The sequence below is a fragment of the Thunnus thynnus genome, chromosome 7 (genome assembly GCF_963924715.1).
Source record: "Thunnus thynnus chromosome 7, fThuThy2.1, whole genome shotgun sequence".
NCBI classification, from domain to species: Eukaryota; Metazoa; Chordata; class Actinopteri; order Scombriformes; family Scombridae; genus Thunnus; species Thunnus thynnus.
In genome coordinates, this window is record NC_089523.1 from 32,046,435 (window position 1) to 32,067,853 (window position 21,419).

A 21,419-nucleotide genomic window follows, 5' to 3' on the forward strand; every position below is an offset into this window, starting at 1 on the left:
TTTAGCCTTTGGGGGCAACGACCAATATTTCGGGGGTTCCGGTGGACCGGTCATTGTTTACAGTCCGATTAGCAACTTGAAACAGTCCACACAACATTTCGGCTAATCTCTATAAACAGTTATATGCATATGAATGTAGATAAGTTTTTTTAAAAGGCTGATAAAGAGCTAAATCATTGTCACACGATAGCAGATGCGTTCCGAGATTGTATTTTGGCCAATGCATTCTGCCTCTTTTGCTCTCCACACGGACTGTTTACCTGCATGCAATCAAGGCCCACTCAGATATGATTAGTCAATACTACTCGCACTTCAAACAGAAACCAAAACCTTGTCCCATTGCCAACAGATTCTGTATTCATCTGCAAATATCTGTTTATAGAGATTAATATCTGCCACATTTACAGTCTTTTTAGCATCAAATTCCCTCTTTGTGTTTCCTCGGACAGTGTTTCCCTGTTGAGCTGCAGGTGGAAGTATGGTAACAAAAAGAGGGACTTTGGCACTAAAAAGACTGTAACGTTGAAAGATATCTACTTGATTTGACTCAGTTGTTGCTTTAAGACCGACTTGAAAAATTGTGAACCCGTCCTTATTTAAAGCCCCTTTCAAAATAAAATTACAAGGTTCTTTAAAAGGGAAAACTTAGATTTCAACAGAAGGTTGATGTTTGCAACCAGAGGCTCTGTGCCCATTCAACTTGAAGGACATGACACACGCCCTCAAATATTTGAGGGTTGTGTTGAGAAATTGTTAAATTGTATTTTCACAATAAATGTATTTAATTAGCCATAATAATATAGCATATAAACTTATAAGCTTCTTACAGGACTGAAGCTCAGGATATCTCGGCCTCTGCTGCATCGATTTTGATCATTCTTTCTTTAATATGTGTCTCGCAAGTCTTCCGACTTTATGAAAATGAAATACTAAATCACTGGAGTACTCTTTAAAGGACAAATCCTTTTTAATATAACTTGGATATGATTATGTTCATACTTTTTATCAGTTATAAGGACACTGTAATGACCAAGTTAACAGCTGAGATCTGTCAAGAAACACAAGCAGTCAGATGATCAGATTTAATCCCTTAAAATCCACATTCTTCCTCTTTATTTACCCCTTTAATTTTGGGGTAAAATAAGTAGTAGTTTATTCTACACTGTCTGATGGTGACATAAAGTTTATATGATGTATCAACTCCAGTTCATTAAAACTATATGATGTTTACGGTGTGAGAGAAAGATTCAAACCCTAAACTTGGTGTTTTTATGGCTTCGTTTCATCAAATGGAAATATTCTAAATGTCTTGTGCATCATTTTAGATACTTTTCCCTAAAATTCTGCCAGACATGATCGATGTCTTTGGAAACTTTAGGATTTTGTTGAGAATTTAAATTAAAGTTTGAAAAATGCTAAGCTGTAAACTTGAGCTTGTATCGACTGACACATTGATGGGCTGCTGCTTGTTAAACTTAATTAGTCTTCGTACTACTAACTACAACACAACCCCAGCAGGGTTTGAAATGGTATTTTTTCCATCACTAAACAACTACCAGCTTGTAAAGCTCGACTCTGGTGGGACTCGAACCCACAACCTTTGAATCACTTCACCTATGCTTGTCTAGAAGTCCAATGCGCTATCCATTGCGCCACAGAGCCACATATTTCATGTGAAAAGTTGGAGGATTTGTTTTTTATAACCGCTCCTTCCTTGAGGTTTCAATGCCAACGTATGTTAGTGTGCTATTACATTGTGTTCAGCATGCAAGGGACTTTTGGAGGAAGCATTTCCTTGTGTAAATAGTCGTGGCAGTGTTATCACAGGGACAGTAAAGAGGATTGTTAATTATTAGAGAAGCAAGGACATGTCAGCGCTCATGATATTTGATTGTTTGCTTATGATGTTTATGACATGTGAAGTTTGACACACCATTGTTTCCAAACCAAATCATATTTGAATCATTGCCAAAAATGTCAAGGTCATTAATGATGTCATTGTGGGAGGGGCTTTACTAGAAGTGATGCCACCAGGGGAGGAGCTTACAAGGGAGAAACAATGGGAAATGGGATTTGGAAAGTCCTAGAAAATAAGATAAGATAGGCTCCACGATAGGAGGAGTTAGACAGAGTGTAGAAGATGGTGTCAGGTTATTGCTCCATGGATCAAGCCTCGATTTACTTGTAGTGCACTTGATACACAGTAAATCTTATTGCGCCAGTTTCAGTGTATTTCTTTGAGTTTGGAACAAATATGTTGTGGGAGCCCTGAAGACTTATTATTAACAGACAGACAGTATCCAGGGCATGACCTTTAAGTCACCAAACCTCTGCAGCATAAATGAATTTAGCTGTGCATTCTCTGGGCTGATGTGATACTTGAGGCATTTTTAAAACCTATAGTTTGTTTGCTCTGGTCCAAATCAGAGGATGAACTGATAAACTTGGTGTGTTTTCCTCTTGGTTCGGTTTCTTTTCACACACAGAAAAATCCAAGCAAACTGTAATGCAAGAGCCAGGTGAGAGCATTCACTCTCTCTGCTCATTGGTCAGATGTGTCTGGGGTGGGAGCAAGAACGTAAACCCAGGAAGGAGGTCCTGAAGAAACTATCTGCCTGAATACAACTTTCTTCATTGCGCTAGTCCGGGTCAGACCTCAATTAACTGTCCAGCTAGCTGCTAGCAACTGTTGATTTTGTTTTGGTTCTGTTGCTTTACTGACTTCAGGTGACAGAACGGTTTGACTGGAGCCTAAATCTATTTCATCACTCTGCCAACATGTAAAGTTTGACTCTGGTGGGACTCGAACCCACAACCTTTGAATCACTTCCCCTGTATGTGTCTAGAAGTCCAATGAGCTATCCATTGCGCCACAGAGCCTCACGTTGTCCTCTGCTGACAAGTCATGTGATTTTTTTTAATATTGACCTAAATAAAGCCCATCTACTTTTGCCAAAATACCTGCAGGACGTCCATGCCTTCAGTGTGTTTCTGTAGTTTTACTGTAACTTCAACACACAATTGGGGACATTAAACTGGAGCATCAGGTAGCAATACATCAGGGCATGTTCCCTGAAAAAAAAAAAAAAAAATATATATATATATATATATACATATAAGAAATATACATTTTTTGTTACACCTTGTTCTATTAAAAGCCCTCATACCAGCCAAGGATGCTTTATTGTCCAATTAGTGCTTTTGCATGAAGTGTTTAGTGACTTTAGAGTCCTCCAGCATAAGTACCTCTCTTTCATTATCCTGGCAATCTATAAAGCATGACTCTGGTGGGACTCGAACCCACAACCTTTGAATCACTTCACCTGCACTTGTCTAGAAGTCCAATGCGCTATCCATTGCGCCACAGAGCCTCACATTGACCTCTGCTGACAAGTCATGTGATTTTTTTTTATATTGACCCAAATAAAGCCCATCTACTGCTGCCAAAATACCTGCAGGATGTCCATGACTTCAATGTGTTTCTGTAGTTTTACTGTAACTTCAACACACCATTGGGGACATTAACATCCTGCTTCGTAGTACAGGCCCCAGGTGGGACTTCAATTATAATTATATTCAACTGTGTGATCATGTCAGAAACATCAGAAACTCGAGGCTCTGTAGCGCAATGGATAGCGCATTGGACTTCTAGACTAGTGCAGGTGAAGTGATTCAAAGGTTGTGGGTTCGAGTCCCACCAGAGTCTGGCTTTACATGTTGGCAGAGTGATGAAATGGATTTATGCTCCAGTCAAACTGTTCTCTCAATTGTAAGCTAACAAAGCAAAATCATCAGTTGCTAGCAGCTAGCTGAAGAATTGAAGTCCCACCTCGGACCTGTACTACGAAGCAGGACATTTAACTCTGGGTTTTCAAGATTATAATGGTGGTTTACTTCTTACTGGGGTACATCGCCATGATAACTTATGCTGAACAGCTAACCTGCTCCGGCACAGGTTATTACTTCTGTGAGATATTTCACAGTGTGATCATGTCAGAACCAACAGGAACATGAGGCTCTGTGGCGCAATGGATAGCGCATTGGACTTCTAGTCACACACAGGATAAGTGATTCAAAGGTTGTGGGTTCGAGTCCCACCAGAGTCGTGCTTTATAAATTGCCAGGATGATGAAAGAAAGGTACTTATGCTGGAGGACTCTAAAATCACTAAACACTTAATGCAAAAGGACTGATTGAACAATAAAGCATCCTTGCCTGGTGTGAGGGCTTTTGATGAAAGTTGTAGGAGTTGTTTTTCATAACCGCTCCTTCTCCGAGGTCTCCGGCCGTTCAGCACAAACATATGTTTCTGTTCTATTACATCGTGTTCAGCATGCAAGGATGAATTGATAAACTTTGTACCTCTTGGTTTGGTTTCTTTTCACACAGAGAAATGTCCAAGCGAACCTTAATGTATTACTAAAAGCCAGGTGAGAGCGTATACTCTCTCTGCTCCTTGGTCAGATGTGTCTGGGGAGGGTCCTGAAGAATCTCCTATCTGCCTAATACAACGTTCTTTGTTGCACTAGTCCAGATCAGACCTCAATTAATCCTCTGGCTAGCTGCTAACAACTGATGATTTTGCTGATCCGCATCCCAGCATGCACACCTGGCAATAGGAGCCATTTAGCTCAGACTTGCAGAGTATGCCAGGTAGTTGGGTCTGATCATGTCCCCATTCCAAACTATTTGTTCTAGGATTTGTTTGGGAACAGACCGAAACCACATCCTCCAAGCTGTTTTCTGTTCACATCCGAGTATGATTGCTGTGTTCAGACCTGCCAAGCTGTTTTCTGTTCACATCCGAGTATGATTGCTGTGTTCAGACCTGCCCTTAGAGAGGTGATTTAGTTCTGTTGCTTTGCTGGCTTCAGTTGAGGCAATGGTTTGACTGGAGCATAAATCTATTTCATCACTCTGCCAACGTGTAAAGCTCGACTCTGGTGGGACTCGAACCCACAACCTTTGAATCACTGCTTCTGTATGTGTCTAGAAGTCCAATGCGCTATCCATTGCGCCACAGAGCCTCATTCTGATGGTTCTGATATGATCACACAGTTAAATATCTCACCCCACCAGTAATTTTATATAAATGAATTTACAGCCTGAAAGTTGTAGGAGTCGTTTTTCATAACCGCTGCTTCTTTGAGGTCTCTCCAGCTGTTCAATGCCAACATATGTATAGGTTTCACTGAAGGTTAGCTGTTCAGCACAAGTTACCATGGCGATGTAGCCCAGTAAGAAGTAAACCATCATTATAACCCTGAAAACTCAGAGTTAAACATGAAGTTACCTCGCTAACACCAAATCCTGCTTCGTAGTACAGGCCCCAGGTTGGACCTCAATTCTCCAGCTAGCTGCTAGCAACTGCTGATTTTGCTTTGCTAGCTTACAGCTCAGAGAAGGGTTTGACTGGAGCATAAATCCATTTCATCACTCTGCCAACGTGTAAAGCTCGACTCTGGTGGGACTCGAACCCACAACCTTTGAATCACTTCACCTACACTAGTCTAGAAGTCCAATGCGCTATCCATTGCGCTACAGAGCCTCACGTTTCTGATGTTTCTGACATGATCACACAGTTAAATATCAATAAATTTACAGCCTGAAAGTTGTAGGAGTTGTTTTTCATAACCGCTCCTTCACTGAGGTCTCCGGCTGTTCAGTGCCAACTTATATTTCTGTTCTATTACATCGTGTTCAGCATGCAAGGGGCTACAACAGACAGTAGCCAGGGCATGACCTGCAAGTAGTCACCAAACTTCCAGCACTACAATTAAAGCTGCATAAATGAATTTAGCTGTGTTCTTTCTGGGCTGACCTGACACTTAAGGCATTTTGAAACCTATAGTTTGTTTGTTCTGGTCCAAATCAGAGGATGAATTGATAAACTTTGTACCTCTTGGTTCGGTTTCTTTTCACACAGAGAAAAGACCAAGCTAACCTTAATGTATTACTAAGAGCCAGGTGAGAACGTTCACTCTCTCTGCTCATTGGTCAGATGTGTCTGGGGAGGGAGCAAGAACATAAACACAGGAAGGAGGTCCTGAAGAAACTTCTATCTGCCTAATACAACGTTCTTTGTTACACTAGTCCAGATCAGACCTCAATTAACCCTCTGGCTAGCTGCTAACAACTGATGATTTTGCTAATCCGCATCCCAGCATGCGAAGCGCACTTGGCAACAGGAGCCATGTAGCTCAGACTTGCAGAGTATGCCAGGTAGTTGGGTCGGAACATGTTCCCAAAGCAAACTATTCATTCCAGGGTTTGTTTGGGAATGGACCGAGACCACATCCTCAGGTCTTCATACAGCTGTTTTCTGTTCACATCCAAGTATGATTGCTGTGTTCAGACCTGCCCTTAGAGAGGTGATTTGGTTCTGTTGCTTTGCTGGCTTCAGTTGAGAGAACGGTTTCACTGGGACATAAATCTGTTTCATCACTCTGACAACATGTAAAGGTCGACTCTGGTGGGACTCGAACCCACAACCTTTGAATCACTTCGCCTGCACTAGTCTAGAAGTCCAATGCGCTATCCATTGCGCTACAGAGCCTCTTTTTGACCTCTGCTGACAAATCAAGTCTTTTTTTTTTATATTGACCTAAATAAAGCCCATCTACTGCTGCCAAAATACCTGCAGGATGTCCATGACTTCAGTGTGTTTCTGTAGTTGTACTGTTACTTCAACACACAATTGGGGACATTAAACTGCAGCATCAGGTAGCAATACAGCAGGGCATGTTCCCTGAAAAAAAAAATATAGAAAAATATAAATTATGTGTCACATTCAATTTTATCAAAAGCCCTCATAAGAGCCAACGATGCTTTATTGTCCAATCAGTGCTTTCACATGAAGCGTTTAGTCCTCCAGCATAAGTACCTCTCTCGACTCTGGTGGGACTCGAACCCACAACCTTTGAATCACTTCTCCTGTACGTGTCTAGAAGTCCAATACGCTATCCATTGCGCTACAGAGCCTCATGTTTCTGATGGTTCTGACATGATCACACAGTGAAATATCTCACCCCACCAGTAATTTTATATAAATGAATTTACGGCCTGAAAGTTGGAGGTGTCGTTTTTCATAACCACTCCTTCTTTGAGGTCTCGCCAGCTGTTCAATGCCAACATATGTATGGGTTTCACTGCTCCGGAGCAGGTTAGCCGTTCAGCATAAATTACCATGGCGATGTACCCCGGTAAGAAGTGAACCACCATTATAACCCTGAAAACCCAGAGTTAAACATGAAGTTACTTTCGCTAACAACAAATCCTGCATCGCACCAGGTTGGACCTCAATTCTCCAGCTGGCTGCTAGCAACTATTGATTTTGCTTTGCTAGCTTACAGTTGAGAGAACAGTTTGACTGGAACATAAATCTATTTCATCACTCTGCCAACGTGTAAAGCTCGACTCTGGTGGGACTCGAACCCACAACCTTTGAATCACTTCGCCTGCACTAGTCTAGAAGTCCAATGCGCTATCCATTGCGCTACAGAGCCTCTTTTTGACCTCTGCTGACAAAGTCTTTTTTTTTTATATTGACCTAAATAAAGCCCATCTACTGCTGCCAAAATACCTGCAGGATGTCCATGACTTCAGTGTGTTTCTGTAGTTGTACTGTAACTTCAATACACAGTTGGGGACATTAAACTGCAGCGTCAGGTAGCAATACAGCAGGACATGTCCCATGAAAAAAAATATCAATTTAAAAAGAAAAATTAAATTATAAATTACGTCACACTCAATTTTATCAAAAGCCCTCATAACAGCCAAGTATGCTTTAATGTCCAATCAGTGCTTTCGCATTAAGTGTTATGTGATTTTAGAGTCCTCCAGCATAAGTACCTCTCTTTCATCATCCTGGCAATTTATAAAGTACGACTCTGGTGGGACTCGAACCCACAACCTTTGAATCACTTCTCCCTTACTTTTCTAGAAGTCCAATGCGCTATCCATTGCGCCACAGAGCCACATTTTTCTTAATTGAACAGAAACTGTTGCATCTGTACTACAATTTAAAATAAAGTTATGTGTGTTTAAACCAAGTTTGACTGCATGGTGTGAGTTTGTACTCACTGACTGTTGAGTCAGTTGGATTTTTGAGATTAAACTTTGACATATCATACAGTTTTCTTGTGCAATGAAGAATTATTGCAACATTTCAGCTGCTGTCACTTTCAGTTTGACCTCCAAATAAAGCGGTTTGGATAATCTGGATTAGTTTGTTTATTTACAACCTGTGTTCTTGTAAGTGATGTCAGTGGTATTTTCCGAGATCTCACAATGTTGTTATTACTGATAAAAAATAATGGACAAAAAAATAATAAGATCCGAGTTGTGATAAAGCAGAATCACTCTTCAGCCCTAAAATAAATAGTTAACCTTGTGGAGACCAAAAGTTTGTTGAGAGTGGAAGTGAGTCACCATGATGTGAATAATACATAGACAATATGACATCCTGTATAAATACACACGCACACACTCACACACACACACAGTAAAACATAACGGCAAACACATAATATTTTATAATATCTATATAATATAATAGTAGAAATACATATGCCGCATAAATACATGTGTTTATATGCATAAACAGACAAACACACACCAGAGGACGACTGACAGATAGCACAAATCAACGCCTGGCTCATGTATGTGTGTGTGTGTGTGTGTGTGTGTGTACATGTGTGGCTCATCTGCATAAATGTAAATGAGTTCACACACACTGGGCCATAGATTGTTGCAGTGACTTTATCTCTATGCAATTATTTAAATGAGACCTGGCATTGTAGGACAGTTACGTAAGCGCCGTATTTCAAAAAGAGGTTTAGCAGGAAATTACATAAGACGCTTGTTCTGAGGCTATTTACAGCCACGATGAACCGCACTCTGTGAAGACAATTACACCAAGACAATGTATTGTAGTTCTGGCTACGAGTAAAGAGGGAATTCGACACTGAACACGAGCCAAGAAGCTGGTAGATTTAAGACGGTGGCTGCTGAGTTCATCACCTCCACCAGCCAATTTGAAGTGTTCAAACTGTTTCTGTTTGTAAATCTTGGTGAAGTTTGAAAGTTAACTGGCCACTTAAATCATAAATGTAATGATCCAAGCATGGTCTGTTTTAATTACAGGAGATCTCAACCATCTTCTGCTCTCTCTTTACTTTCGTATTTTGACTTTCCACCAGTCTCCAAACTGACAGCAGAATTTATTTTGGAATCCAAATCGCCTCAGGTTTTATGAATGAGGCAGTCGGCTCTGCTTTCTGATTTTCTGTTTACATAAACATAATATTGCTAAGCGTAGCTTCAAGAAGCCAGTAGAGTAGATGACGTTGCCATGGTCCCGTCTGTCTGCCTTCACGCTCTGTCTGGCTCACTTTCAGACTGTGCTGATAATAATTCATGAATATATATAGGGAATTCAGTTTTATTAGGCTCTTATTATGTTTGACTGTGTTTAATATGCTCATTTCAAATTCTCTGTTTTTGACTTAGCTAATGTAGTCAAACATAATTGTTAATTGAGCTGATTAGGATGAGTTGAAACTCAAATAATCATCTTTTACTACTGTCTCTCCTGTTTTTAGAAGGAATTATAAGGCTTGATATTACATTAAATGATTGTATGATGCTTTTAAATGATGCTTAAATGAAGCTTTTAAATGTTTATGCATTGCACAATAAGGTATAAAATTATTTTAGTATTGGTACTGGAACTGTAAAGCCTTAAATCATGACTGACACTGCTGTCTGCAATTGAAAAGGGCGAAGAGGTACCTATAATATGTTTTGGCAGAATTTTGGCTCACACAAAAGTCACATCTTGATTTGAACTTATTGAAAAAGTTCTACAGTCTACATCAAATCTTAAATAGCTGTACGTCTACAATGCCTTCACCTAAATGTCACAGCAGATGGATCTGTAGCACTGTGCACACACTGCATTTGTTCAGCATGAACTTGAAGTACCAAGTCTTCAAACATCCCTAGAAAGCTAGCTTTCCAGCTACAAGAGATAGAACTCAGTTGTCTGTTTTGCACGTTGCAAACATCGTCTCTCAGTTGCGGAAGAGTGAACAAACTCTTGTGGTGTTGGGTTGATTGCCTCAGTTGGATCTTGGTAAGTAGATGTGTTTCTAAGATGGCTTACAGATATCTAACGACGCATTAACATCCCAGTGGGTTGAGTTTCCTAAGATGGTGCATGTGGCGTTTCAAACACTTGATTAACCTCACGTGGGTATAAGTGGCCAAAGAGCTAAATAGGCAGATTTCTGATGTGGTTTCCTCTCAGTGGATTGGGTTTAAGCAGTTACTGAGCTAAGTAGAAGCAGTTCTTAGCTGCTGAGTAGATGCTTTGGAGTCATTGTGAAGCTGCAGAGGATTAGCTGATGGCAGTCTGATGACAGATGCATCTCTTGGCTCCAGTGAAGACATTTTGCATGGTTCACTGAGCTAAGACCACTGAGAGCATCCAGGCTCAGGAGGGGAGTCCCTATGGTAGCATTAGCACCACAGTCTGCTCCGGAGGCAGAGATAATACTATTTGGTTAAACCTCAGTGGGTGGAGCTACAGAAGAGTAAAGCTGGTGAAAAAGACACTGAAGTTAAAGACATGTTACATATATTTCCTGTTCATGCCTTTGTGTTAATTTGTACAACTTGTGAAATAATGTTTATCTTACTCTCTTACCCAGGATTCCTGGTTGCAGGATATGGCTCTGTGGTACAATGGATAGCACATTGGACTTCTAGATAGCAACAGGTGAAGATTTCAAAGGTTGACTAGTGTGCAGACCCTGATACCAATGGACAGCTATCAGAGGGAACACAAAGAAAACAATAACTTGGGCATGAATTAGATTTGATGCAAATGCCATGAATGTTTTTTAATAGCATAAAAAATGACGTCAGTCAGAGTAAATCATGGATTTTGTTATTTTGCATCCAAATAACAAAAACCATGATTTACTCTGACACAAACTTAAGTTCTTTCAAAGTCCATACAAACCATGTAAAATCAAAGATGGTGCAGGATTTTGTCCTGCAGGCCTGACCAAACACCAGCCTGCAGTATAAGTCTGGATTTTTGAATATACTTGTCTCCAGGTTTCCATACTTTCCACAACAAGCCAGAACCGTGACACAAGAATCCCTGTCCTGAATCAGAGCATCTGGTGCTTTTGAGGTTGTAACATCTAACAGTTGAAAAACAATGGGTGCAATGGATGGACCTCTAGGTAACTATGGGAGAAGTGGTTCAAAGTTTGTAGGTTTGAGTCCTACCAGAGTTGATCTTTACAGGTTGGAAGTTTTATTCAACCCCATAGTACAGACCTTGATACTACTGGACGGCTATCAGAGGGAACTTATTTCAGTTAATCGTGCATTTGTTGAGTTTTCTAGCGTCAGCAGCAAGTCTACTGAGTAAGAAAGAAACCTATTAGTAGCCCTACACAAGTGGCTCTGTGGCGCAATGGATAGCGCATTGGACTTCTAGTTGAACACAAGAGGAGTGATTCAAAGGTTGTGGGTTCGACTCCCACCAGAGTCGACCTTTAGAAGACATTGAGCTGCATTTAGTGATGAAAGAGCTAGAGGTGTTAATGCTGGAAGACATCCAAGCCCTTCTCATCTGTGAACCATCAGATCAACAGCAACAACTCAAGCTTGAAGTTCACTCATGTGTAATGTGGACTCTTGATTGAGTGATTTATATGAAATTATTAATGGTCACTACATTGCTAGCTAGCGCTGTTGCTCCAACAGCAGAAAAACACAAAGTACTGAGTGCACAAACATCCTGCAGGTCTTCTGGGTCCTGAGACAAATTTATGATTTGGGGCTTAATAATTAAAATTGATTTGACATGACTTGTCAGCAGCAGCTAACACAAGGCTTTGTGGTACAGTGGATATCATTGTGGATTTCTAGTTAAGCACAGGAGCAGTGAGTCAAAGGTTGTGAGTCAGGTTAAATCATGTTTCTTGGGGTTTTTTTTAAACCAACCTGATGTATTTTTACCATCTTACTAATCACTAAGAAGAAGGTTAGTATGAATAAAGAGGAAAAGAAGAATAAGGTTCTGTATGAAGTTGAATAATAATGTAAATAAATACGTTAGTTAGTTACTTCTGCTGCCAAACCCTTCTCTCAACTGTACAGCAGCAGAGGATAATTTCCCCTCTATGCCATAAAATGGCACATTATAATTCATCTGCGTAATCTTGCAAAATTAGTGCTTGTAGCCTCATGACGTGGCGACTTTGTGACTTCTTCAGGGTAAATCAGTGACCATCATCAATTTCTCCTGTTTTTATTCACGGCAAGATGGATACGAAGAGGAAGAGGCTTAATTGGTGTTGCCTCTCATTTAGAAGAGGAGGGTTATATAAATTTCGATGGTTGTGACAGAGATAATATAATAGCTGCTCGCTTCCTCCCCTCATCGGTCAGCTCACTGAAGTATTCAGAACCCTCTAATAAATACTCTAAATCATCTTCTACACATTGATTTCAATGGTTACTGCATTTTGTTGCAAAACCAAATTCAGAAACGTATACAGTATATTTTCTGATGTAGTGAACATCTCATGCTGTGTCAGATTCAGCTGGTTATTGTACATTCAGAGATGAGAACTGTGAGCAACAATGTAATTATACAATAACATTACAAACTGGAAAATGAGGATTTATGACCAGTAAAGGAATTACTACAAAAGTTTACAATTATTTTATTTCAGTATACTTCATACTTGCATGAAATGCTGCAGAAAACATTTTGCCCTTCCCATACGACACAATGAACCGCACACACACACATACACACACACACACACACACACACTGACCTCTTCACCTTTCCGCCTCAGTGCCCAAACAGCCTTTTGTTCTCTAAATTGACCAATGATACAGCGATTGTCCGCCTGTCAGCCAATCACAGCTCCTATTGTGACCCAAATTAGCCAATCAGAGCACCATATGTACCCCCAAACTGACCAATCAGCCAGCAGATGCTCCTTACTGTCTTTACGCCACACCCACCCCTATCTGTCGCGCACACACACACACACACACACACTGCATAATTGAACTCGCCTCCCTTGACCCTTTCTTTTGTTCAGATGTGCACTTGTACATGAGCTGCACATCTGAAAAGCTGAAAAACTGTGTGTCTATGTGTGTGTGTGTGTGTGTGTTTGCGTGTGTGTGTGTGTGTGTTTGTGCGCATTTACTGACCTTTGCTGCTACATCAGTTCTGACCTTTTTAATAGCAGCGAGGGGGAACATTAGCCACTTTTATCTGACACACTATGAGGAGAGAAATTACCTCCATAAAAAGGGTTCAATTACATAGTTTTTGTTGTCCTTGTTGTTTACAGGAAACATTTCTCAACGAGCAGGTATCATCCTGAAAGTGAAACAGCTGACCAAAACCACCAATCCAACCCTCTACTTTTAAGGTGAACCTCTTATTTACTTTCCAAATGAAAAGTGATGGATTATAACAAGTGATAGCATGTTAGAAACGATTCATCACCTCTTTCTCACACCGGTGATCATGTCGGCTTGATTGGAGACGACAGCACAGTCATCAGGTTTCACAATGGACCAGTATAAGATAAATAAGATATTCCAGTAGAGCCCCAGGATGAAAAATATAGACCTTGAAAATGTGCAGAATATGTCCCCTTTAAGACAAGTACAAATAGTGTCTCAGTGGATAGCATGTTGGACTTCTAGTCAAGCACATTGCAAGTTGATTGAAAGATCTGGAGTCTTCTGCAGTCATGCAAGAAAACAAACACTTTTTTTTCAACTGTAAGCCAGCTGAGCAACAGAGTGTGGTTTCTGTGCTGTGCAAGCAAATGCTTAATTAAAAGAGAGTTTTGAATCTGCAATGTCAACATCCATGTTTACATCAGCTAACATCAGTCTTCCTCCCTTTCATTTTGCTGGTGCATTGCTTTCTTTTCTTGGTCCAAAATTTTGGACCATGAAGCAGACTCTGAAACCTGACATGCATAAATTTTTTTTTTTAAAAAAGAGACCCAATCTGAAAGCGACCTGAGCACAGTCTGACCTGGCCTGAACAGACCTGAGGATAGACCTGATCCAGAACACGGTAGACCCAAACAGATCCAAACAAACCTGAAGAGAGCGCCAACAGGAACACTGACAGCTGATTGATGTACCAGTTAATGAATTGTCGGGGTGGAAAAGAGCAGCAATATGTCTTCTATTCTTCCTGCACAGTCACACTCTCTTTATGCCTTAAAACACATCTTTATCCTTTGATGATGATGATGATTATAATGATAATGACGCACCCCATGATCAGAGCTGATGGAGTTTGTTTGGATCAGACATATTGACACACAGACCTGTGTCTCAGGTCCTGGATCTGGTCTCCTTTACCAAGAACCAAGTGGAGCCATGAAGACATTCAGCATGAGATACAAACAAAACAAGGACCTGCTCATTAAAACATTTCTCCAGAGCTCCACAGCGTGCCTTTAAACATTCAGCTGCTGCTTTGTTTAACGAAAGATAAGTGCTTCAAAATCTGGAAAATGTTTGAGTGACTGAAGATGTCCAAATTACTTTAGTCCCATATTATCTGTCTGTGTCTTTCTCTCCTCTGGTAGAATCAGAGTTCAGCTCTGTGGAAATCTGGTGGAGGTGCATTTAATCAGTGGGAGTAAAGACGGGTGGATCTCTCTGAGGTCTTTGCAGAGGAAAAAATCCTGCAGAGTTGAGTTAAATCAAGCGCGCCTGAGGAGAGATCACATTATTCAGAGAAAGACTTCTGTACCACCTCAGGTGACGAACAGTGTGGCAGGAGGGAGGCTTTCTCATCTATCTGGACCCACAGTGTATGTGTGTGTGTGTGTTGTGTCTCCTGTGGGCTCTGCAGAGCAGTGAAGGTCGGACAGTTGTCTAATGACTGTCTAGTGTGTGTTTGTGTGTATGTGTGTGTGTGTGTGTGTGTGTGTGTGTGTGTGTGTGTGTGCGTGTCAGACAAAGAACCGAGACTTGAATATCTTCCTGTTAATTTAAAATCATAATTTATTGATAGAATTGGTTGTAACCAGTGAAAGAAAAGAGACAAAGACTCTTTGAGGGAAAATGTGTGTGTGTGTGAGAGATAGAGAGAGAGAGAGAGAGAGAGAGAGAGAGAGAGAGAGAGAGAGAGAGAGAGAATGGCTGAATGAAAGATAAGTCGATGAAAGGATAAAAGAGAAGCAGAGAGATGACTGGGAAGACAGAGACATTACATAATGGTTGTAACAGCCGCATTTCTGCTCCGCTGTCTGCATCGCCTCCTGCTGGTCAGAACAACGAACTGCAGCTGAATCACACAGCTGTGAATATTCAATCAGGGTCATTATTATGTAAGTGGGTTGACAAATGTCACAGAGACACACAGAGAGATGAAATGAAAATGAAAATCACATTTAATCATCCCTCTCTGCAGTCAAAAATATATTAAATGTATTGTTAATAGTTTTGTGCTATTAGAATGAAGAAAAAAGGTCTTTGAGGAAATATCAGAAATGCTCCTTTTTGTCTCAGCTGGCTTGTGGGCGTGTCAGTGTCTGTGTTTGATTGACAGCAGCTGGCAGGCTACTGGTGTTACACCATACAGAACAGGGACAAAGTAAACAAACTGCTGCAGCTACAAGTAATGGACAAACAGCATGTCGCTAATAGGGATTTTGAAGAGTAACGACCAAACCAGCATCTAATGGATCTGTAGTGACATTTGCAGGTATGTTTACATGCTGTTTAATGTGCTGCAGCTGAGCAGACGCACTACTTCCTGCACTGACACTGAATGTTCTTGACGTTGGATGTAAATCATGAGGAATCATCCAATATAAACTTGATTCCCAGGGATACTGGGCTTTACAGTCAGGTGACAAACAGGTATTTATTAAATTTATGTTAGCAGCTCACTTTATTGATTTGTGTAAAGTCCAGCTGAGTTTTCATGTGTGAGCAGGTGTATTGTCACATTTTTCTCAGCAGCAGATTCAATATTTAGACCCTCTTAGTTGTCCGAAGTTCCCATTACTCCTCTAGGAAACATAACAGAAAGTGGGTCTAATTCAAGAAATGTTGGTGCTTGATTGAAGCAACCGGAAGGACAATTTGCGAAACTCTTGCGAGAATTTAACCCTAACCTTAACCTCGCAAGAGTTTGTCCCTCCAGCTGATCCAACATAGCATTTAAGCCTCCAATCAGCATGGTCGTCACCTAATTTGAACACATGATCCTGCTGCTGTCAATCAGTCATTTGGGTGGTTTAACCCTTTTTGCTCACCTGTGTTGTGGAAACTTTCTTCAGAAAGAGGCACATAAAGACATAAAGAAAGCATTAAACACTTGTTGAAGCAGTTGTAGACACTGTACAATCCATCACACCATCACCATCACCACCTAACCCCTAACCCTAACCCTAACCCCTAACCCTAACCCTAACCCTAAAACCAGCCCTTTCTATAAAGAGTGTGAACCTAAACTAGACAGCTTTATACCTCTCCAGAAGTAAAAAGCTAAAAACAGTCTGGTCCCTCAATGGACTCTTCCACAAACTGTTACATCCTTCAACTTTAGCTTGTCTAGGTAGCTCCACACAGTCTTTAAAACAGTAGGCTTAAGACAAAGATATCTCTACCTAACCCCAGAGGTCAGCAAGCAATCTGTCAGATACAGGTTCAAGAGTTCAACTAGACTAGGAGTAGGATTTCTTCACCAAGATATATCCCCAAAATGACAACATATAACAAACATTGACCCCTTAGTTTAAAAACATTTGGAACATATATACAAAAGATTTATAAAATGATAACCTACTATTCAATTTTCTTTCACACCTGCAATACAGAGATCATTATTCTGCTATAAAATGTGTCTGCTAAATGAAACTGTAAATTGTATTCAGATCCTGAGCCAGAGCAGATTATAAAACCGAACCACGACAACTGAAGAATATGGAGCTTTGAATCTCCATGTAATTAATTTGGATCCCATTCAGCTACACGAGAATCAATATTTCCAAAACTCCCCCCCGAAAACAGAGTGATTTGTCCATGAGTCATACATCGAGCAGAGACCCAGAGAGAGTTTTCAGTTTGATTCCAGCAGGCGTTTCGTCAGCAGGACGTTTCATTCACTGACCAAACTCCCTAATAGTATCAGAAGGCAGACCAGAATAATCTTCCTCTCCGCTGGGATGTGGATCAGCTGATCTGACCGGTTGAGAGATAGAGAGAGAGAGAGAGACAAACTGAGGATTCTCTTCTCTGTTTTCATGGACTGATTATTATCAATAAATCATCTTGATTACTCTTAATTTTATTTCCTCTCTTCCCCGCTCTCCCTCTCTTGTCTGTCTCTTCCTCTCTGTTGTCCTCAGAGGATTCAGGTCATCGCTGGGTTGCAGCCAAAAAACGTCAGTCTGGCCGAGACTCAAATCTTCGGCTCTCCCTCCTCCTTATCTCTCCTCCTCTGCTGGTTTTATTCTTTCTTTTTGTATTTTTATTGTTTATTTTAACAGGGACAATGCACAATACATTCATTGTGCCAAATACAGTATTACGGAATCTGAAAAATACAGAATAATAAAACAGTGAACCATCAGTAATCTCACCATCTTTAAAAACAAACAATTCATCAGTAGCTGCAAGAAGTTTGTGCTAACAGGGCAGGAATCATAATCGAGGAACATTAAACTTAGTGAAATATTGTGACAGTAGTTCAACTCAGTGGGAGTCGGGGAGAGCAGCAGGTGAGCCAACCGTCAATCACAGCTGTCAATCAACACCCACACAGCAGACAGCGAAGCTAATATAAGACTTCAAATCTAATTAACGAAGCAATTATTTTACAAAATGACCAACAGCACACTTAATTTCTAGACTTTTTGAATGGGAGTCATTTGGAGCGAACATCTAGGAGCATTTTAAGATACTTCTGCTTTGGCTTCAAGCCGTGGTACCTGCTGCTTGGACATAATACTGAAACCATCCATCAGAGTACAACTAATACTGAAACACTTACAGAAAATTTTAACCAAAGAATTCCAGGAACTACTGAACCAGGAACTAAAGTCAGGAACTAAAAGTTCCTTTTGCACCCAACTGTTGGTGGATGTGATAAATGGATGAAACGGAGACATGCAGAGGTAGAAAATGAGACTGAAAACTGCAGAGAGTCGTCTGCTGACTGATGGTTATTTATTCCGGATTCAGAACGTGACGGCCATAAAACAATCAGCAAGTAAAGTTTGATTCCTCTCTGTCATTCACTCTTAAGAAAAAACTACACAATAGGTCATAATGTCAGTCGCCCAAAAACGACATATAGTTACATTTGAGTGACAGATGCCATCTAGCGGTCGTTTTAACATTGGACCTCAAGAAATCGATGTTCGTTTCCTGTTTCCAACCGCAAGTGGGGACAGTTTTGTAAAAATCATAACTATGACTGTCCCCTAACTGGTTATTATTGTAGCCATGACGACGATAGTCACCTAAATTTAAGGATGTAGTAACTTTAACCCCGACCACATGTTTCTCTAACCTTAACAAAGTGATCATTTTAACCCAAACCATCATCTTTCCCTAAACCTAACCAGACCTGAACCACAGCGTTGTCACATCATCGACTTGTTGTCTTGTTGTAGCAAACAACAAAACCTACATTTGGTTTTTTTACGTAAATGTCCAACACTTGTCCACCATTAATACTAGAGACTACAGATGTGCAGAAGGCCCAGTATTTGTATTTGTATATGTATTTGTTGAGGCAGCGAAATTATTTGTATTTGTATTTGAAAAAAAGAAGAAAGAGTCTTAAAAATCCTGTTTTTGTTTTTATTATGCTTTTAATTTTAGAAAAATTAAAGTGTGCAATAAGTGTTCCCGTGGGAGCATTTTGCGTGTGTCAGTAGCTCAGCTTTATCTCTGGGGAACACCCCCAACTCCGGGAGTGATGTCCAAATTATGAAATGTGCGTCATGTAGCAGGTGGATGTGACTCCCCTCATTGAGACCTGCTGATAGACAGAGCAGAGGAAAGAGAGTGAGATAGCGATGTATTTGACGTGTTTTTTTTTCTTCCCGAAAACAAATGATTTTTGAAATATTTGTATGAAACAAATATTCGTTAAAAAAAACCCCACTATTTGTGCTTTGCCGAATAACATATTTGTATTCAGGCACACCCCTAAGAGAGACACTACTTGAATGAAGCGGTACACAAGTTGTAGCAGTCTGGTCTTGATGTTTGCATTTGACCAATCAGAGACATTCAGCCATCCAAACTCCTCTCCGATAGGTCCTGCGCTGTCAGACAGTACTACCCCCCGAAGCAGGGATTTTGTCACCTGCAGTGGAAAAGTCCTATTAGTGGATGCAGCTCTTGAGATAAAGCTCAATAGCCAGTGGACAGAGTATTAAAACCCAACCGAGACAGTGAGGAGTTTTAAAATATAAAAGCAGTGCAGAGCAGACATAACATTGAAACCCTGCCAAAATACATAGTGGACAGGAGTATTGAAACCCTGCCGACACAGTGAGCGGACATGCAGGAGCTCTGAACAGTCGCCAAGATACAGCGAGTGGAGGATTGAAACCTGTCCAAGAAGCCCTGCGAGTGAACTCCCGCTGCGCTTACTAATCAGCTACAGTACAGAGGCCGAGCCAGACAGACAGTGAACCAGCCAGACAGAGAGAGAGAGAGAGAAAAAGAGGGAGAAAGAGAGAGGGGGGGGGAGCTGGATGTCTGGAGTCCGGCTCAGTGAGCAGTCTGCTGATTCATGCTGAGAGAGACGAGGCAGCGAGAGCAAACCGAGTCTGACAGAAAGATCTGACGGGTTTCAGTCCAGCACACCTGATGTGAATCATTCAACAGCTGAAGGAGGAAGAGAGAAACCTACGAGACGAATAGAAACGTCGAAGACAAATCAAGATGGACGTCTCAAAACGCTGCGCAGGGAACAGTAACACACTCTGAGATGTCTTAGTGTGAGAAATTAATCATGGATAAACGATGTAGTCTTTTTCAATTTCACCTGCTTTACCTTATTCTATATGGAACAAGGGTTTCTTTGCCCTGCATAAAGTCTCACAGACACTCCTTCCTCTCAGTTTGTGTAAAATCCTCTGCCCAAATCCCAAATATAGCCCTAAAGCTGCAGTCACACTGGATTTAGCCTCCCATTCATTTCAATGAGACACGGGGCGACACTTTTGCTCTTTGCTCGTTTTAACTCTTTTGCTTTTCACAGATTTCAGTCTGATTGACCCTTTTAAACACAGAGTCCAGCTAGTCTGAGAGAGGGGGTGGGACTGACTTCTCATTCAGAAAATATTGATCGTTGGAATTCTTATTTTATAACTGAACAACGAAATAATGAAGCAGCTTAGTAACAGTAAAGTGTTTGATAAGAAACTGCTCTGCTCATTAGTGAAACTGAAGTGTTTGAGTGGTGAAGTTTGTTGGGGGGGGGGGGGGGGGTTCACCTCCTGGGAGACAAAAATCAGGGAAAACAAAGACTTGTTGCACTATAGAGGACTGTTTATTCCATCTGTTAATCCAGTTACTGAACCCTCTGACCTTTCACTTATCTTTTAGTTTTCATCAAATTGACTATTTTGAAACTTGTAAATATAATTCAATTTAATTTAAATATAGGTGACGCTTTATTTTACAGGTCTGTAAATTCCAAATAGAAATATGCATTTATGTACTAATTACTGTTCAACTGGTACACTTCCAATTATACCGTATTAACTCCAATTAACCCCCATAGCAGGTCAGCTGAACATAAAGACATTTTAAAGACAAAAATTTCAATATATCAAGAAGAAAGTTTCCAAAAACTTTCAAGGAGTTGCTTATTTTCCCCATAATTAGTCCCTAATTCTTTCCAGGAAACCTTCAAAGAAATTATTATGAAATAAAATCGATGTGAAATTTCAGATCCATAATATGAAGTGTTATAATCATACAGGAATATATTAACATTTTATTACACAAATACATTAAAGCATTTGTTTATTTTTAAAATATTAAATATTAAAATGACTATTGAGGACTTTTGGAATCCCACAGAATTCAAACTTTGTCAAAATTCCTCACCTTTGTAATATTGTCTATGACACTGAACTGTCCGTTTGACCTTTGACCTCTGTATTGTTTGATTTAATGTGTGTGAATTGTATTGAGATCATATTTAAATGTTCCTTTTGCTCTTTAATCTGCTTTTTGATGATGTTTGAGAATCTGCTGATGTTTCTTTTTTATTCCTCTCATGTCCGTCAACGATCGATCAGATCAGAGAGAGTTTACAGAGACGACACTGATTGATCTGCTATTGATCACCTATTGATCTT

The 21,419-nt window shown here is 40.4% G+C and overlaps 12 non-coding genes across 12 annotated transcripts; 3 read left to right on the top strand and 9 right to left on the bottom strand.

The window, feature by feature from the left end:
* Window positions 1–1,570: 1,570 nt before the first annotated feature.
* On the bottom strand, window positions 1,571–1,662 carry trnar-ucu (transfer RNA arginine (anticodon UCU)). Its single transcript is given in 2 exon segments — window positions 1,571–1,606; window positions 1,626–1,662. It is a non-coding gene; the product is annotated as a tRNA-Arg (tRNA).
* Window positions 1,663–2,788: 1,126 nt separating this feature from the next.
* Window positions 2,789–2,880, bottom strand: trnar-ucu (transfer RNA arginine (anticodon UCU)). Its single transcript is given in 2 exon segments — window positions 2,789–2,824; window positions 2,844–2,880. It is a non-coding gene; the product is annotated as a tRNA-Arg (tRNA).
* Window positions 2,881–3,279: 399 nt separating this feature from the next.
* trnar-ucu (transfer RNA arginine (anticodon UCU)) lies at window positions 3,280–3,371 on the bottom strand. Its single transcript is given in 2 exon segments — window positions 3,280–3,315; window positions 3,335–3,371. It is a non-coding gene; the product is annotated as a tRNA-Arg (tRNA).
* Window positions 3,372–3,614: 243 nt separating this feature from the next.
* On the top strand, window positions 3,615–3,706 carry trnar-ucu (transfer RNA arginine (anticodon UCU)). The gene is given in 2 exon segments: window positions 3,615–3,651; window positions 3,671–3,706. It is a non-coding gene; the product is annotated as a tRNA-Arg (tRNA).
* Window positions 3,707–4,014: 308 nt separating this feature from the next.
* On the top strand, window positions 4,015–4,106 carry trnar-ucu (transfer RNA arginine (anticodon UCU)). The gene is given in 2 exon segments: window positions 4,015–4,051; window positions 4,071–4,106. It is a non-coding gene; the product is annotated as a tRNA-Arg (tRNA).
* An 829-nt stretch (window positions 4,107–4,935) lies between these two features.
* On the bottom strand, window positions 4,936–5,027 carry trnar-ucu (transfer RNA arginine (anticodon UCU)). Its single transcript is given in 2 exon segments — window positions 4,936–4,971; window positions 4,991–5,027. It is a non-coding gene; the product is annotated as a tRNA-Arg (tRNA).
* A 429-nt stretch (window positions 5,028–5,456) lies between these two features.
* On the bottom strand, window positions 5,457–5,548 carry trnar-ucu (transfer RNA arginine (anticodon UCU)). The gene is given in 2 exon segments: window positions 5,457–5,492; window positions 5,512–5,548. It is a non-coding gene; the product is annotated as a tRNA-Arg (tRNA).
* A 916-nt stretch (window positions 5,549–6,464) lies between these two features.
* trnar-ucu (transfer RNA arginine (anticodon UCU)) lies at window positions 6,465–6,556 on the bottom strand. Its single transcript is given in 2 exon segments — window positions 6,465–6,500; window positions 6,520–6,556. It is a non-coding gene; the product is annotated as a tRNA-Arg (tRNA).
* A 333-nt stretch (window positions 6,557–6,889) lies between these two features.
* trnar-ucu (transfer RNA arginine (anticodon UCU)) lies at window positions 6,890–6,981 on the bottom strand. Its single transcript is given in 2 exon segments — window positions 6,890–6,925; window positions 6,945–6,981. It is a non-coding gene; the product is annotated as a tRNA-Arg (tRNA).
* A 432-nt stretch (window positions 6,982–7,413) lies between these two features.
* On the bottom strand, window positions 7,414–7,505 carry trnar-ucu (transfer RNA arginine (anticodon UCU)). Its single transcript is given in 2 exon segments — window positions 7,414–7,449; window positions 7,469–7,505. It is a non-coding gene; the product is annotated as a tRNA-Arg (tRNA).
* Window positions 7,506–7,884: 379 nt separating this feature from the next.
* Window positions 7,885–7,976, bottom strand: trnar-ucu (transfer RNA arginine (anticodon UCU)). Its single transcript is given in 2 exon segments — window positions 7,885–7,920; window positions 7,940–7,976. It is a non-coding gene; the product is annotated as a tRNA-Arg (tRNA).
* Window positions 7,977–11,477: 3,501 nt separating this feature from the next.
* On the top strand, window positions 11,478–11,569 carry trnar-ucu (transfer RNA arginine (anticodon UCU)). The gene is given in 2 exon segments: window positions 11,478–11,514; window positions 11,534–11,569. It is a non-coding gene; the product is annotated as a tRNA-Arg (tRNA).
* The last annotated feature ends 9,850 nt before the right edge of the window (window positions 11,570–21,419 follow it).